We start from the raw sequence: 17,456 nt of genomic DNA on the forward strand, positions 1-17,456 counted from the left end.
TAGTGGTTCTTTTCAGAACCTTTTTTAAAGGGTTGGTTAACTACCTCAGTAGCAGAGGATTGAACTATACCCTGTCTGTACTGTACATAGAAAATCTTTGTAGATAAAAGCAAGGCTTGTTTAATATGATATGAGGGTAAGATAATATACCAAATGTAACATTCTTAGTTGCCTTTAGTTTCAGAGGCTTTGTAAGATTTCCTCATGACCATCGTAACAGGCCTTGCTTTTGTCGTATTTTGTGGCTGAAAAAGCAGCCTTGCTTCTTCAGATATTGTAGTTATTTGGATGTATAATAGTTTAGCAAGATGTTACTTTTGTAAGACATCAGATGTTCAAAAAAGTGCATCAGCAACTTGTACTAAATACTGCAGTGTCCCTTTATAAAAGGTCAGACTAAAACTGACAACTGTACAGTGAAGCCTGACATTTGGATATTTTGAAGTTTTTCATAAATCATAGAAAATAGTATATGGCTGTAGTTTAGCTTTTTAGGTAAAAGGTATGTTTTCATTAGTGCATTTCTTATTGCTGATCACTGTAAAAACATGTGGATCAGCTTTCCATTTCTCTTATGCAGATCATGATAACCTGTAGAGTAGAGTACAATCATTTGTGCTATGTTTTTAATTTTCTAAAGCACCTTGATGACAGTGAGTGTTCAGTGGTGAAGCATCCTCTATTGAATCACCTTTCCAAAAAATAAACAAACAAAAAAAACCCCTTGTTAAGTCCAAACTCGTGTAGGTAAAGACAAGTGAAATTATGATTTAACTTGGACTTGACATAATGAGCTTCCCTTATCCCCTTTCCCAAAGGGATACTGCAGTTATATTACATACCCATAGGCACCACAATGAAAATTGAAGCTTATACCTAATTAAGGTTTTATACACACCAGTTTCCCCCAGTAAATGCAAATTTTATTAAAAAATTAGATATGTCATATGTTGAAAATGCTCATGGCAAACAATCATTTTGCATTCCTGCAAATAAAATTGTTTTATACTGTAAGCTGGAGGCGAGTGTAACTTATTTTTGTAATAAAGTTTTTATTTTTTTTATGTGTCATTAATATAAATGTGTGTTAGTACAGAGATCTTCTGGTTTAAAAACTTAGAATCGCACACATTTCAGTATGTTTACTTGTATTTACATAATTTTTAGAATAGTGGTTGCCAATAGCCTGTATGTTTCACATTAATTGAATTTTTTGTTACCTTAATAAACCATTTTAGTATGTTGTATGTCAATTACTGGGATAGCTGGGACATGAAGTGTAATTTAAAATTGTCAAGTATTCATTGGAATATGTAAATGTGCCTTGCCAGTTATGAACCTTAAACATAAGTGGATGATGGTAAATTGAGTAGTCAATGCTTAATGAGGCATTTGCTGCCACAGTTTCGTAAACTGCCCATGCTAAAGAAAGTAGTTTTTTCCTCAAATTTGAGCATAAAAGTATGATGATGAATCGGCTTCTAAAACTTCACATATTGATAAAATATTAGGCTTGCGGAAAGTGGGTTTGCTAAATACATGTACCCTTAAGTATAATTTTGAATTTCAATGTAATCCTTGGTGCTGGCAATTCCCAGTGTCAAGGAGTTAATGCTCCCTTCAAGAGAGGTTGCCATGCCTACTGGCACTTTTACTGTCATATATGGTTTTATAAGGAACACTGTCAGGGTGTTTGTTTCACTATTATAGTAAATCACAAATTGGGTTTAATGAATTGGGGGCTGGGGAAGAGGTGAAATCCTCCAATTTCTAAATCACTTAAATCTCTCCATTGCTGAAACATTGAAAAATGCCTTTGTGGTCTAAAGTGCTACTCTTTTTTTTCCTCTCTGTTGGAAAAACTGAAAACCTTCTATTTTCAGAATTGTGTTAACAATTGGTGCTGGTGGGCAAAGAAGATATGACACTAAGGCACTATGTAAGTTGAAATTGTGGACAAATATCCATCCATTTCAGCTCTAATTAAAGTACAGAGGGAAAATATTGGAAAATGTTAAAATTGACAAGGAAGTGTTTTTGTTTGGAATGTAAGCAATGGTGAGTAAGCAAAACTACCAGAATCTTGACAGTGTTCTTTTTAATAATTATGAACTCAAGCCATTATAACTTTTAAAATTAAATATGATTTGCACTGTTCTGATATTGGTGCAGTTTTTTAGCAATATGATCTGAAAGCTAAAGTAAAATGCATGTGATGACTTCATGATATTGTGCAAAATAAGTTTTCAAAACAAAGATGTTAACGTTTTCAAAGCTTTAAATTTGGTTGTTAAAGGAAACACAACAAACTTCAATATTACGTATTAATGATATTGAAGATGGGCAAGTGCATATATAAAAGGTTGGTTTGGCTGTACTGGGTGTTGGTAAACTTGAAATGTTCTACAGCAATAATGCAGTTTTTATGGAATATGATATAAATGAACAGAATACACACAGTTCCTATCAGCATGTTAAAGGCAACTGTTTACTATCTAAAGTATTGTACTACCTGCAGTTGTGTTCATGGGGTCTTTCTCTGCTGAGATAGTTGGAAAAAATTGAGAGTATGAGCTCTTATAGTTCCACACCAGCTTATGCAGGTCTGTTCCAAAATTCACAGGGTAGTTGAATTTAAGAAGAAATTAGAAACCTGTGCTGCTTAACACTTCTGGTTTATAAACACTCCAATAACAGGGCATTTTAAAGTATACTTCGTTTTAAAATTCAAGTTTGTTTTTGTTAAAAGGGGGTTGTACAGGCCTGTTACTATTGTGGTTTTTAAAAGAAGCATGATTAAGTCCAACTTCACTCAAAACTTAGGTTATGTAAAAAAGGTTTTTACAAGTCTTCAGATCAGTACCTTAACCAGGAACTTATTTAGAATGAAGACTGTTTTAAAAATAAATGTTCTGTCCTGTGTGCATCCTGCACATTCCTGAGCACCTGAAAGTGAAATGGACTAAAATACTTCCACTGTCTAAGCTGAGAAATGCAAAAAGTAAATAACAGTGAAAGAAGCAACTATTTTAATAATTTTAATATAGGTAATTAAAAGTTACAGTTCCTTGTTTTACTTTTACCTGAATGTCCCTGTAAACACTACAAATTTAAAAGAAGCAAAATTGCTATTGTTGCTAGACTGTGATAACAGGATGACATTAGAACTTCAAATTACAGAAGTCTTCTCTTAAAGCAACACTACCAATTTTATATCAAACTTCTGTCTGAAAATATTACCTGCTATTCTATACGTCTCTCACAATTACTATTACTAAAACCTATTTTTTCTTTTCAAGTTTGTCACTTTGTGCATTTGTCAGTACTTATAGTCTGTTTCACTCTTCCCTTGTTTAGCCAGTCAGTTATCATATTTGTGTATGCTTTTTACAAAGCAATAGGAGAAAAAAAAATTAAGCGTACCATACGTAGAAATGGAGACCCAGGTTGGTGCCTACATAAAAATATAGGTATGAACGTTTTCTGAATTCACCAAGTCTCAAGCTGATAGTGCTCCTTTCATACCAAAATTAATTACATTCATAAACACATTTGTGAGGACTTAATGAAGAGGATGATGCTTGCTTTAAACCCCATCAGAAGCAGGTATTAGAAATATATATACAAAATAAGAAAAATTAATTACTATTTCTCAAAATGCTCTATAATCTGAAAACTCTCAGATTTTGTTTTGTTTGCATAAATGTGAAGCATAGATGATTTGGTTCTTAATTCTGTAACCAGCTCAGTATGAGCAAAGGGGTCTGGCTACATTTTTTTGAATTGGGGCTCAAACTGCTAACCAGCCATCTTTGTTGGCTATGAGCAGCTGCTTTAACTGATCTCAAGTCTGAGAGAGGACCAGCTCCAGCAGCTGAGCCAGGATTTCTAGTGCCAAGCTTCTGCAATGAAGTGCTTTACTCACTGACTGCCTGCCAAATAAAAATGACAAGTTATTTTCTAGTCATTTTTTCTGCATGGTACTCTGGTAAAGCATAAGAGAATCTTGCTAAAGATCTTTTTTTATGTGAGAGGCAGGGACAAAACAAAGCGGGGAGAAGGCATACAGCTATCTTGGTTCCCCACAACTTTGTGATGAGATACCAAAATTAGGCCACTGAAAACCTCTGTCCTACCATGCAGAACTAATTTTGTATGCTTTTTTTTTTTTGACCAATCTGATTAAAACTTCTAGTGTAAATTTGCTAGATCTGTGTTCAGACACAGGGCAAAAAAAGCTGACTTTTTTTTTTAGCTTTCAGTCATTTTACAGTACATCTTAGTCATTAAAGGACTTTGTTGCGTGTCAATATTACTATAAATTGTTATTTTATTAGCTTATTTAAAGTTGGAGAAAGGGACGGGACATTCGTTATGGCAAAGTCCTAGATAAGTTTTTAGCTGGTTGATAGGATAAAGGATAGGCTTTTTTCCCCAACCTAAGGTGGTCACTCAAGTGCCTACTGCATAGCTGAGCTCACCTGGGAACACTTGGTCAAATTTAGTGTCATAATACTTCATGAGGCTATCTTCATGAAGACTTCCCAGGGCCTCAGTTTTCTGAACGTGTGCTATTCATTGGAGAGTAGCAGCAATTGTAACAGTTGTCTGCTGTTGTACATTATCACAAGTTTAGGAGTATTAGTCCTACTGGTAGGTAAGTAAATATACAACTTATTGACTGTAGTGCAATGCGTCTGGATTAGATTAGTTTCAGAGTAGCAGCCGTGGTAGTTGTATCCAGAAAGAGAACAGGAGTACTTGTGGCACCTTAGAGACTAACAAATTTATTAGAGCATAAGCTTTCGTGGGCTACAGCCCACTTCTTCGGATGCATATAGAGTGGAACATATATTGAGGAGATATATACACACACATACAGAGAACATAAACAGGTGGGAGTTGTCTTACCAGCTCTGAGAGGCCAATTAAGTAAGTGAGAAAAAAAACTTTTGAAGTGATAATCAAGATAGCCCAGTACAGACAGTTTGATAAGTGTGAGATTACTTACAAGGGGAGATAGATTCAATGTTTGTAATGGCTCAGCCATTCCCAGTCCTTATTCAATCCTAAATTGATTGTATCTAGTTTGCATATAAATTCTAGCTCAGCAGTCTCTCGTTGGAGTCTGTTTTTGAAGTTTTTCTGTTGTAAAATAGCCACCCGCAGGTCTGTCATTGAATGGCCAGACAGGTTAATGCGTTCTCCCACTGGTTTTTGAGTATTATGATTCCTGATGTCAGATTTGTGTCCATTAATTCTTTTGCGTAGAGACTGTCCGGTTTGGCCAATGTACATGGCAGAGGGGCATTGCTGGATTAGATTAGTTTAATGTAGTGAAAGACTATAAGAAACAGAAAACACTATATGGCTCTGTGGCTGCATGAGCTTTCTTGGCTTCTGAATGTTAAAGGAGTCCAACATTATCGGCTCCATGTCACTCTTTACAAGGTGATGTAACTGGTAATCTACTAGCCAAAACCACCAGCACAAGAAGTCTGGTTTCCTTCTAGGCTGAAAGACTGTATTCACCAAAGTGTTGGTGAGGCAGTTACTTAATTTGTTTAAACTCTTTTCTGTGGGTGACTGAGTGGACACAAGGGACCACACAGATTTATCTCCTGACCTCTAATGTAAGAGAAGTAGCATTGGGGACATTGTTCTAAATATGACAGCAGCAGTTTTTTATAATACAAGAACTGCTGTTGTGTGTTATACTGTGTGTTTTATTGAGGTTTGAGTTTTATGCATCACACTCACCAGATCCTTTCCCTCAAATTTGTTTGGTGCATGACCTCTTTAAGATCATATTCCTTTCTAAATTTGTGTCAAATTGTTTGAAGTACTTATTTTCATTTGTTCTATCTTGATCAAAAGTCCTGAATTTTTTTGTAACCATCTCTATATAATAGCACTCAGGGCTGCATTGTAGTTTGTTTTTTTTAAATGGGATGTTGCTTTCTTTGGTCACTGAGGCATAGACAGAACGAAATGGGACTTGAACCATCTCTCCCACCTCCGCTAAAAATTTTTAGTACATTATTTCCACTACCCATCCTATTCACTATACATCTATACGCGCACATGTACTGTAATTTGACCGTTCTAGACAATGTGAGTAAAAACATTATGGAACTCTAGATAATTTTCAAGAATGATGGAATATTTATCTAAAATTCACTATTTAGTGTTCTGTCTGATCTCAATGCTTTTCTTGATTTCCCTATGACTGAAGATAAATCACAAGTGTCTAATACCTTTAAACTTCCTGTGACCCAAGTGTGGATGCAGTATTGGCTAACTTCCAAAATGTAGTTTTTATTTGGTTTCTCTAATGTATAACATACTTCTCATGAGAATCTCAAAAGGTGTCACAAATATTAAGCCTCAAAACACCCCTGGGAGGGAGGGAGGGAGGTAGGGGTGTGTGTGTGTGTGTATATATATATATATATATAGAGAGAGAGAGAGCATAGTTAAGACTATGATTTTGTCATGGATATTTTTAGTAAAAGTCAGGGACAGGTCAGACAATGAACAAAAAATTCATGGAAGCTGGACCTGTCTCTGACTCTTACTAAAAACTTCTCTGACAAAATGGGGCAAGGAGGGTCCAGCACCCTGCTCCACTGCATGCAGTGGCTGGGAGAGCCCCCTGACCATGGGGCTAGGAGCTGGGGGGGGGATCCCCCCACCTTGAAGGGCTTGGGGTTCCCCTGCGGCAATTGGGGACTGAAAGGTCCCCTGCTGCCCACTGGGGCTGGGGAGCTCCATGGGATTCCCCGTTGCACTGCATGGCTGAGGGAGAGTGCTACTATCCAGGGTGGCTAGGAGTTGCAGGAGTCCCTCCACTGCTGTGGTGGCTGGGGCTCTATAGCAGCCCAGTGTCAAAGTGTCATGAAATTCCTGTCTTCCGTAACGTGCTCATAGTCTTAATGATGGGTAAACCAAGCCAAAGAAGTTAAGAGAATTGTTAAGGTAACACATAAGGTATTACCTTTCCATCTTGTAGTAGCTAGTAATTTATCTGTTTTTCACTTCTGTCTTGAATCATGATGTGGTATTTGGTTATTTTATGTTTAAGAGAAGTTACTGAGGTGGGCAAAGCAAGGGTGGAGACAATCCATGTTCTCGCTGAGTGTCTGAGCAAACTAATACAGAATGACTTTCAAGGGAAAGTGACCTTCAAAGTGTTGCATTGTTAATGAAAGACCAGAGCCAAGCATGCCGAAGCAAAAAAACTGGTTTGTGTGTATTAAACAGGTGTGCCTTCTGTCAATTTTTTTCAGTAATTAGTCCTGACAAGTCTAGAATATGGTAGGTGCTAGCAGGGCTTAAACTTCCACAAACTACAACCATAATTTAAAAGTATTTTGAGTATTCCATGACATAGGTGGCTGATACAAAAAGCCATTTCAAATGCTGCTTAATGACTAGGCCTTCCTTCTGGTTAACTTGTGTGACATAAGTGCTACAGTTTGGGGCTACTCTTCTCTAAAATGGTTTCTGTAATTCAGATGGGATCCAAACTTATTGCCTTTGTCTCCATTTGAGTCTGAAAAAGGGGATTGTGTTTCCATAGGATAGGTTTTTGGCAAATCGGGGAACTTTGCAGGAGTTTTAAGGCACCAAAAGAAATGTTACTAACCTTTCTGTAACTGTTCTTCGAAATGTGTTGCACTGTCCATTCCAATGTAGGAGTGTGCACATCCCGAGCACACTTGCCAGAATTTTCCCCCTTAGTGGTATCCATTGGGTTGTCTCCAGCATCTCTGGTGTCCCGCGCTCATAGCGCTGGTATAAAGGGCCCTTCTTTGATTGCTTGTACATGTCCATTCCAATGTAGGTAACTCACAAGCAGTTGTACAGGAGGTGGATTCAGAGTTCAAGGGCAGGCTGACTGCAATACTGCATGGCCAACATCGTCTCTAGCCTGCTGGGTAATGGCATAGTGCGTTGCAAACATGGACTGACAACCAGGTTGCTACCCTGCAGCTGTCCTGAATCAGGACTTGTGCTAGGAAAGCAGTAGAGGAGGCTTGAGACCTTGTGGAGTGAGACATCAGATTAGCTGGGGCGGGGCGAGATGCCCATGAGTTCATAAAACACCCGGATGCAAGAACTAATCCAAGATGAGATTCTCTGTGCGGAGATGAGGAGACCCTTATTCTTTCTGCTGTTGTGAACAGTTGAGTAGATTTGCGAAATGGTTTTGTCCTATGTATGTAGAAAGCCAGGGCCCTCCTAACAACTAAAGAGTGAAGGCTCTGTTCCTCTCTGTTCACATGTGATTTAGGGTAGAACAGCAGTAGGAAGATTGCTTGATTGCACTGGAATTGTGAGACCACCATCATAACTGAGCTTTGTCCTTGAAGACCGTATATGGGGGCTCCAATGTGAGGGCCTGGATTTCTAAGAATCTTCTGGCTGAAGTGATGGCCACTTTCCAGAAAAGGGGTAACAGCAAACACTTAGCTGCAGCAGTGCCTTCACTGAGAGACCTCAGAGGGGGGTGGACCCTGTAAGCTTTGACAGGATGAGGTTCAGGTCCCAGGGAGGGACTGGATCTGTAACCTGGGGTACACCATCTTCAGGCCTTTAAGAAAACAGATCACCATCTTGTGAAAAAACTGATTGGTTGTCAACCTTGGGATGGAAAACAGATGGCTGCTAGGTGAACCCTGACTGAAGAGACAGCTAAGATCTTGTTCTTTCAGCAGTAGGAGGTACTCTAAAATGAGCTGCAGGGAGGACTGCAAGGGTGAAATTTGGAAGCAGGTGAAGTGCTTCCATTTTGCAAGACCGTGGCCCTGGTGGAGGGCTTTCTACTGCCCAGTAGGATCTCACGGGCCTGCCCCCAGCAAGCTTGGTCCTCCAGATTAAGCCATGGACCTTCCAGGCCATCAGATGAAGAGAGCTGAGGTTTGGGTGGAACAGCTGACCAGGTCCAGCTGCAGCAGTGCCTTCACTGAGAGACCTCAGAGGGGGGTGAGCCAATGATGCCTGAGTCATGCTGGGCCTATGAGAATGACCTCACTTGATCTTCATCAGAACCTTGTGAATTAGTAGGGTAGGAGGAAATGCGTAATACAGGTGTCTTGTCCATGGTGAGGGACCTTGGGCTCTGAACTTGCAGTGAGCAGAACTGATGGCATTTCCTGTTGTTGCAGGTGGCAAATAAGTCTATAAGGGGAGCCCCCCCATGGTTGGAAGTTGTCCCTCATAATGTCCAGTCAGAGAGACCACTTGTGAGAGGAGAAAAACATGCTGAGGTGATCTGCCAGCTGATTCTGTGTTCCCAGTAGGTAGGATGCTTTCAAGCTGATGGAATGAGCAATGCAGAGCTCTCACAGGTGGACTGCTTCCTGACATACGGGAAGAACACATGCTGTCTTGCCTATGTAGACCCTGGCTGTTGTATTGTCCATGAGAACCAGAACAGTCTTGCTCATAATGTGAGGGGAAAAATGCCTGGCAGGCTAGACAAACTGCCCTGAGCTCCCTGACACTGATGCGGAGAGCTCTTGGGACCAGGGGCCCTGAGGGACCCTAGATGGGCTCCCCAGTCAAGGGCTGATGCCTTAGATGCTACAGAGAACAATGAGTGATACTTTGAGAAGGGTACCTCTGAACATACCATGTGGTTCAGCCACCATGTCAGTGAGCTCTGGCAGGCACCATGAGCACTGAGTCCAGATGATAGGGGGAGTATACTGTGGCTAGCTAGGCTTGGGAAGATCTGAGATGTAGCCTCACATGTTGCACTATATATGTGCATAATACCATGTGGCCCAAAAGGTTCAGACACTTTCACAGTGTCATGATCGGATGAGCCTGGAGGGACCTTATCAGGGATGTAACTGTATGAAAATGATTGTCTGTGGCAGGGAGACCCCCGGTGCCACTACAGCCTTGCGAGGAGGAGGAGTCTATAATGGGCTGAGGATCCTCCGTTGGTTCCTTGCTGTCTGCAGGGGCCTGTGGGGTTTCTTCCTAAGGCTCGGTACCGAAGCCCAGATCAGTGGTGTCCTGGCACAGTACAAGAGTGTCCTAGCCTCAGACAAGAGCGTGATTGTGTTGAGGTGCCCTGTTGGGGAACCCCCCGAGTTCCAAAATGGCCACTGCATAGCTGCTGGTCCCCATGGAATTGCTGTCCTCTGAGCCATGGTGGAACAGGAATAGCCCAGGGAGCAGTGAGCTCCACTGTGGTAATGAGGAGAATAAGATCCCACCTCCAAATCTGACGAGGAAGCTGAGCTGCGAGGCAGAGACCAGGGCAGTGTCGTACTCCTTGTTGCCAGAGATGGGCCCTAGGGTGGAGATCTTGAGGCTGTCAAGGGGGCTTTTCCCCCGAAGATGGTGGCCGTGGTACCGAGTGAAGTCTTAGAGATGGCACTACTGGTGCCACCACGCAGGAGAGAGTTAAGTATTGACTTTCTAGGGATGCTGGTACCAATGGGGTGAGAAGGTGTGTCAGGAGTTGATGGTACCACAAACTGGTTGGTACGCTGTCTACCCTGATGAGGCGGCTCCTGTGCTGAAGTCTATGGTGCTTGCAACAGCACCAGGATTGCAGGCACCTGATGTGGTGCCAGGGGAGAAAAAAGGCCTGACATGGGTCTCATTCTATCCTAGTCTCCTTTTGCCTTTGGCACCAGGGAGCAAATCTTCTCTTGATATTTATGGTGCTCCTGCTTTGTCTTCCCACATGCCTATCAGTGCCAAGAATCCCAAGTCATGGGAGGAGTGCTCTGCACAAAGGCTGAGGTGTTCAGTGTCAAGTCTCAGCACAGCTTGGAGGCAGGTTTTAAAGCTGCCTCCATGAGGATAACTTGCAGTCTTGCTGCTTGGTCCTTTTTGGTTCTGGGATCTGAAGTCTCTACACACTTGGCAGCGGTCTTTCCTATGAGCTTCCCCCAAGCACCTGAGACAACTTGAATGCATGCTCACTCATAGACTTACCACAGGAGGCATGCAGGACTTAAAACCCAGTGACCAAGGCATGCCCCAGCACTGGGGAAGCAGACGACCCTACTAGCTAAGCGTGGAAGTGTCAAACTACGTTCTAAAAATTATTAAACTACCAACTACAATAACTATTTACACTAAGGACTGTCTGAACAAAAAAGGGTTCCAGCAATCATCACAGGTGGTAAAAAGGAACTGAAGCGTTGGTGGGACTCTTTATATCAGCGCTTTGAGTGTGCGACACCAGAGCTCACTGATATCACTAGGGAAAAAAATTCCAGCAACTGTGCTCAGAGCACACATGCACCTACACAGTAATGGACATGTGTATGTGACATTTGTTTTATAGTTTGAAATTTTTCATGCCATAGGCTGTGTCTACACTACGGTGGTAAGTTGACCTAAACTATACAACTCCAGCTACTAAGGTCGAGTTACTGCTACTGTGGGATCTACATCATGGGGCGTCGATGGGAGAAACTCTCCTGTCAACTTACCTTACTTTTCTCGTCGGGGGTAGAATACAGGGGTCGACTGGAGAGCGATCTGCTGTTTGATTAGGAGGGTCTTCCCTAGACCGGCCAAATTGACCACCAGTGGATCGATCTCAGAGCGTCAATCTGGGCTGTAGTGTAGACCTGCCCATAGTAATCTAACTTTAAGTATAACATTAAGTCATTTTTCACTGCAGCTCTGCATTTGTTGAACAAAAACTATTTAAAGAACACACTTTTAGGTCAGTGTTTCTACCTGGTAAATCCAGTAAAAATTTTTTGTTTCTGGTAAAACTCTAGCACTACCCATGTTATGGCTTACTGGTCAGAATGTGGACCATACTGCATAATCTAAAGACCCCTGGGATAAATTCTCAAAATAGTCAAACCACCAGTAGACTCCTCTCAAAATGTGAAAATAACTTAAAAAAAAATCAAACCAGCACAATAACCTGCCTTATTCACAAATTCACCCTCATGGTGTCTTTTGCTCTTCAAAAGCCTCAATAAATGGCCCTTTCAGTTTGCCTTGATGTCAGTAGATTTAGGCTACAACACAAAAGGGGGTGAATTCCAAAGCCTGTACCTGTGGTGTATCTAGAAATAGACCAACAACTGTACTGTTAATTTAAATTGCCTTTCTACATTATGTACTCCCTGCCTTGAGAGGTATTTAAAGTAGATCTGGTAGGGAGCATCACTTCCACATGCAAACTCATTTATATTTTGAAACAATATGTAAGTTACTAACATGCCTGAAGGTGTTGTGGAAGAAAATAATTTCTTCACCCAGTGGGGCAGTCATCTCCTATGGGTAATAATGAAGTACCAGTGGCTTTGCAGATTGCCCACAGAGGCACCTTTTTGAAATGTCCTTCTAGCTATTCAATATTAAATACAGTATAGAGATCCACTATGTGTTGTCCATATTAAAGTTGCACAGGATTTAACTAAGTTTTAAATCCTTTAAGTTCAAATCTCTAATGAAGACACACCTCTTAACTTTTGCCTAGCTTAGCTTACATTGATCATTACTGATGCAAGCTAAACCAATGTTGAGGGTTAATCCAGTATAACTCATTTATTTTACATTATTTAAATGCGTTTAACTTATTTAATGTAGACCTTTTCTAAAGGCTAATAAAGGCTGAAACCAGCTTCCACTATAAATCCATGTTTTAAACACATCCAATGATTTTAGTTTGGAAAATTGGTTTGGTCTGATTGTGAGAGTGAAGGTAATAGTACTTATGTAAAGCTTGAAGACTGTCATTGTTTTGTGTTACATGTGACTTGAAATAAATCCTGATTTGAAATGTTAACAGTTATGTAGAATTTAAAGAGAAGGGACTTAGATCTAGTTTGACCTTATAGCTCACAGCTCATTAACTCAATTTATCTCTATTACTGAGCCTATAATAGGCCCTGTATTGGGCTTAACTAGACTTTCTCCACATAAATACTGGATGCCTTTCTGGAATCCACCACTTCCTTGTGTAGTTTTGTTCCAATGGTTAATCACCTTCACTTAAAAATGAGCTTATTTCCAGTTTGAGTTGTTGTAGCTTTAGCTTCCCTCCATTGATTCTTGTTATGCCTTTAGCTGCTAAATTAAGGAGCCCTTCAGCATACCCAGTATTTTCTCCTGGGGAAGGTACCCCACTCTTTTTCTGTAGAATTCTATTTCCTCATGCTCAACTAGCTAGTTAGTGCCCCTTTGATCTATCAGCCACATTTCCTCAAATGTATCCACTACATGAAATGGGTTTTAAGCAAAGCTGATTACTTTAGATGGCTCTATCCCATTCTACTTCCAGTCATGTACATAGAATTGTTTTGCCATTGACTTCAGTAGACAGCATATCACTTACCTGTAAGCAGAATACAACCCTACATATCTTTGACTGTTACTCAGGCAGAAGATATCCACCCCAAAGAGGAAACTTGCCACCATTCCTCCCCTTCAACTTACCTGGCATCTGCCTTCTAATCTATAAGTAGGTATTTCTGGCCAACTTCTAGCAATACAGAGATCATGGGAAGAAAGGCGTATGTACCATGTGTATGCAGCTCACCATTGCAGCACTTGTACACAAGCAGTGGTGGCATACTATAATAAGAGTAAGGTCTGGGTCCATGCAATCTCTGGGTCACTCACAAATCACAATATTACTTCAGCGTAGAGGTGAATGGTCACCTAGAAGAAAAGGTGGAGGAAACAGAGCACCTTGGTCCTTTTTCTGTTCTCTCCCCATGCCCTCAACTGCCAGGAAAACTCCACGGAGAGGTTGCTGGATAAATAAGGCTTATAGAGCCTCCTTCCTAAAGGACCCAGCATCTTTGGAGAAGCTCCCAAAAATAACCCAGGATTTCTATTCTGTCCCTTTCCTTGTGATGGCTTTGGACTGTTATCCCACTGGGGGAGCAGGGGAAGAGACAATGCAGGAACACCACTCTTCAGTTGTCTTCTGAAGGTGGTCAATGTGTTTGGATCTGGATAATGCCCAGCCTTCCCTGACTACCACCATTTTTAGCTCTGAAGCCACCTCAGATGAGTATCTGCCCCTTAAGGATGGGAACTAATGGATATCTGAAATGAAAATTATCATTAAGATCACCTCAGAAGCCAGAAGAGGAATCAAGGCTGGCTGTCATTGGTGGGTGAGGGGAGGAAGAGGGCAATGTGACAATATCCTCAAATGGTGGAATCAGTGTTCACCTTCAGCTGCAGTTCTGGCCCTGTCTGGGAATGTATAAACTGGATTCTACCTTGCAAGACAGCTAGTTTGCATGTGAAGTTGTTGCTGCCTATTCCAAGACAGCTGATTTCCCTCAAAACCTCTCATATTTTGAAAATGAAAAGAGGTAAGATTTGAATTTCTGTAGTGGGTCATTATAAAAATAAGAACCAACTTAATGCAGGACTGAGCAGTGCATCTATATCTTGTACTGTTGACTAAATATATGCAGCAGTTTAGACACCTTAACTTTCTCCCTCTTTGTCCTTCTCCCTCCCCACGCCAGCAAAAATCAACCTCAAAGCTGCAGTGCATCAACAGTACATGGGGTTGAGATTCTTTCATATGTGAGCTCTCCTTGCTCTTGCCTGTGAATTTACATTCCCTAACTCTCAACTGGCCATGCTGTCTATGGCAGCTAAAGCTCTAGAACCAAATTAACTCTAACAGTTGTGGGCTGAGTAGATAGCTATTGACCCATATTAGTGACTCAGACCATTTAAAAAAAAAAAAAAAACCCCACCCCTCTATGGTAAGGGCTTACTGCTCAATCTCCATCTTGTCCACATCTGAAACAGGCCACTAACCATTCTAAAGGGAAAGTGAAGATGGCCCTTCGTTCTTAGACTTTTTTACAAGAAAGAGGGTTAATTTCACAGCAATTGTAGAGTTGGGATCTGAGAAGTACTGAATGTCAACTCTGACTTCACTGAGGCAGATTTAGCCCTTCCAGAGTGGAGCACCTATAATACTGAATCAAATAGTTACATATTCTAGCCCATCGTTACTCATAAAAATTATGCAAAAACAGTACCAATACTGTCAAAGTAATATTTTTCCACAGAGATGACTGCCTAAAACTGTCTTCAGTTTGTCAAATTTCTAATGTGCTGCGTTTCCAGTACATCACAGCACTTAACACTCAAAAGGGAGATTGTGAAAGAAACTGCCATTACTTTATAGTGTACATTGAAATAAACTGATTTTAAAATCAAATGTTTTGCCTTCAGTTCTGTTTTTAAATTAATCATCAATATTATTGTAAATTGTACTTATGCCTCAAGCATTCTGTCAGGCACATTAAATAAAATAAAGCAAGGCAACAAAAACATTTAAAATAGTCTAACTAGAAAGAACATCTTCAGGGTTTTGTTTTTTTTTAAGCAATGTTTAATTTTAGCAGGCTTTTATCACAAGCTTCTGCCTATATCAAAAACCTTAATTATCTATATAATAGTCTTGTGCTAAACATAGTTAACATTGTGTGGCATACTGTCTGAAAATTATTCTAGCTTCCTTAAAGAAGAGCAAGAAAAATGTTCAGGGGTTTGCAGGGAATGTTTTAGAAAGAAAAGTTAATGCCCCCTATTGGCTTCAATTCTGCTTTGTGTAGACTAAAGGAACTGCCTGCACAAAACAGCTTGCAGGATTGGGACCTAAGAAGGCAAATATATTGATTGTGGTGAAGAAATGACAGTGGGGAAAGACACTATTATGGTTTATGACTACCTAAAGGTTTAACACCAAGAACAGAGAGAAAATACTTAGGATGGTAAAATGGGCTTACAATTGAGCCATGGGATGAAACAGAAGAAAATTCAGGCTGAAAGTCTAAGAGGAGGAGGTGTTACGCTGTGGAATTAGTTTCCAAAAAGTATAGGAGGTTCCAGCCCACGGGACACTTAAATATAGACTTAACACTGGCTCATTCCCCTCACAAATAGAACAGACAACAGCTAGGTCTATCTAGGTGAAAGACCTGTGCTTGAGTATTGCTCTATAAATCCTCATCAAGAATGGGAAAATGCAGAGACAGTCAGCTACAGCTGATTCTTCTGGTAGAGTAACTTCAGGCCCAGAAGCATGGGCAGCGTGTTCCAAGACAACACTTTTTACCTGCAACTCCCAGTTAGTCAACACTTGAGCTAGGATGCGACTCCCAAGACTGCTCCCAGTAAGACATCTGACACAGCACTGACAGCCCATCCATGACTGCCAAAATCAACTTAGCACCGATAGCTGCGCTGGTGATGAGTGCCAGCACCGCCACCTCCACACCAAGACAAGGTAGAGTAGAACAATGGACCAATATGATTCCCAGAACTGAGTTACCTTTCCTAAAAATGGGAAAAGCAGAAAGGCCTAAGAGCCCTTTGCTTTCAGTATCCCCCTGGGTTGCGAACTGAGTATAAATCCTTTTCATTATATGGGTCAGCTGATGAGGGATTGAATTCCAACCTAGTATCTGTTAGTAACAAAATCCTCCTACCACTTTCTCAGTACCAAAGCTGGTAATATTGACACCTGAGCTGGCATTTACAACAGAAGCCCTAACCTCCATCAAACTCTCTGTTGTCAGGAGTCATTACTACTCTCGTACCAATCTCTGTACCAAGACTACTAGGAGTGGGTGCCAAGAGTAAACTAGTACTGACACCATCACCTTTAGGAACACATCTACTTCTCTCCTCCTTCCAGTCAAGATCCTTCCCCAATAACCCACCATAAAAACAGATCTGGGAATGGTTCCCCTGAGATGAGGGCCACTCACTTCTAAGCATCAGCTTAGTCCTCCATACCTCTGGCGCTGGTCTAAACAGTCCAACCAACCCTACCTTTACAATCTTGTACCATGGTAATTCTGGCCTTACTGACATCCACCCTCAAAACTGTCTAGAAATAGATCTCCCTCTCACTCACTGTGCAAGCAAAGGTTGCACAATTCTGCAATTTCAATACTCCTTCCTGAGACCACCCAAGTCCCCTGGCCTTAAGATGGTTAGAGGGCCACATGAGGAAGAGGCAGGTTCCAAAGCTCTAGACCAATATAGGCCAATCTCTTCTCAAAGATCCCTCATCATCACTGCCTGACGAAGTAGTCTCCACTCCAATACCAGCTTTTAGACCTTTTCAGGGGCTGCTTACTTGGTTAGTAATACCTATTAAAGGCATATTGGGACCCCCCATAAATCTCTGGCATACCTCAGCTGCCTTAGCCCGTACTTGCAAAGCAAGCAAAGATTTCAAGCTTTGCAGAAAATATTTGAACAATTTTACTCCCAACGTGGGTCATAGATCCCTGGTGGTCTCAGCAATCCACGAGAAATCCAGACCACCTTGCCCAGTGAAGACTACTCCCAAAGACAGCCCATAAAAAGCTCAACATCTTTGTGGGAAAAGGCTTATTCCACTGACTCACTCTAGTTGTGACTAGCAAATTAGCAAGCACTATTTGCTCAGTATGAAAAGCTGGGAC

The 17,456-nt window shown here is 41.0% G+C and overlaps 1 protein-coding gene across 8 annotated transcripts in view; it reads left to right on the forward strand.

The window, feature by feature from the left end:
* Window positions 1–718, forward strand: part of SYNCRIP (synaptotagmin binding cytoplasmic RNA interacting protein) — a 35,569-nt gene extending 34,851 nt beyond the window's left edge. For all 8 annotated transcript variants that reach the window (XM_034766079.1, XM_034766080.1, XM_034766083.1 and 5 more), the window contains one exon: window positions 1–718. This exon is cut by the window's left edge. The gene's annotated coding sequence lies outside the window, so the exon portion shown is untranslated.
* Window positions 719–17,456: the final 16,738 nt, after the last annotated feature.

Source organism: Trachemys scripta, chromosome 3 (genome assembly GCF_013100865.1).
Source record: "Trachemys scripta elegans isolate TJP31775 chromosome 3, CAS_Tse_1.0, whole genome shotgun sequence".
Classification (NCBI taxonomy): domain Eukaryota; kingdom Metazoa; phylum Chordata; order Testudines; family Emydidae; genus Trachemys; species Trachemys scripta.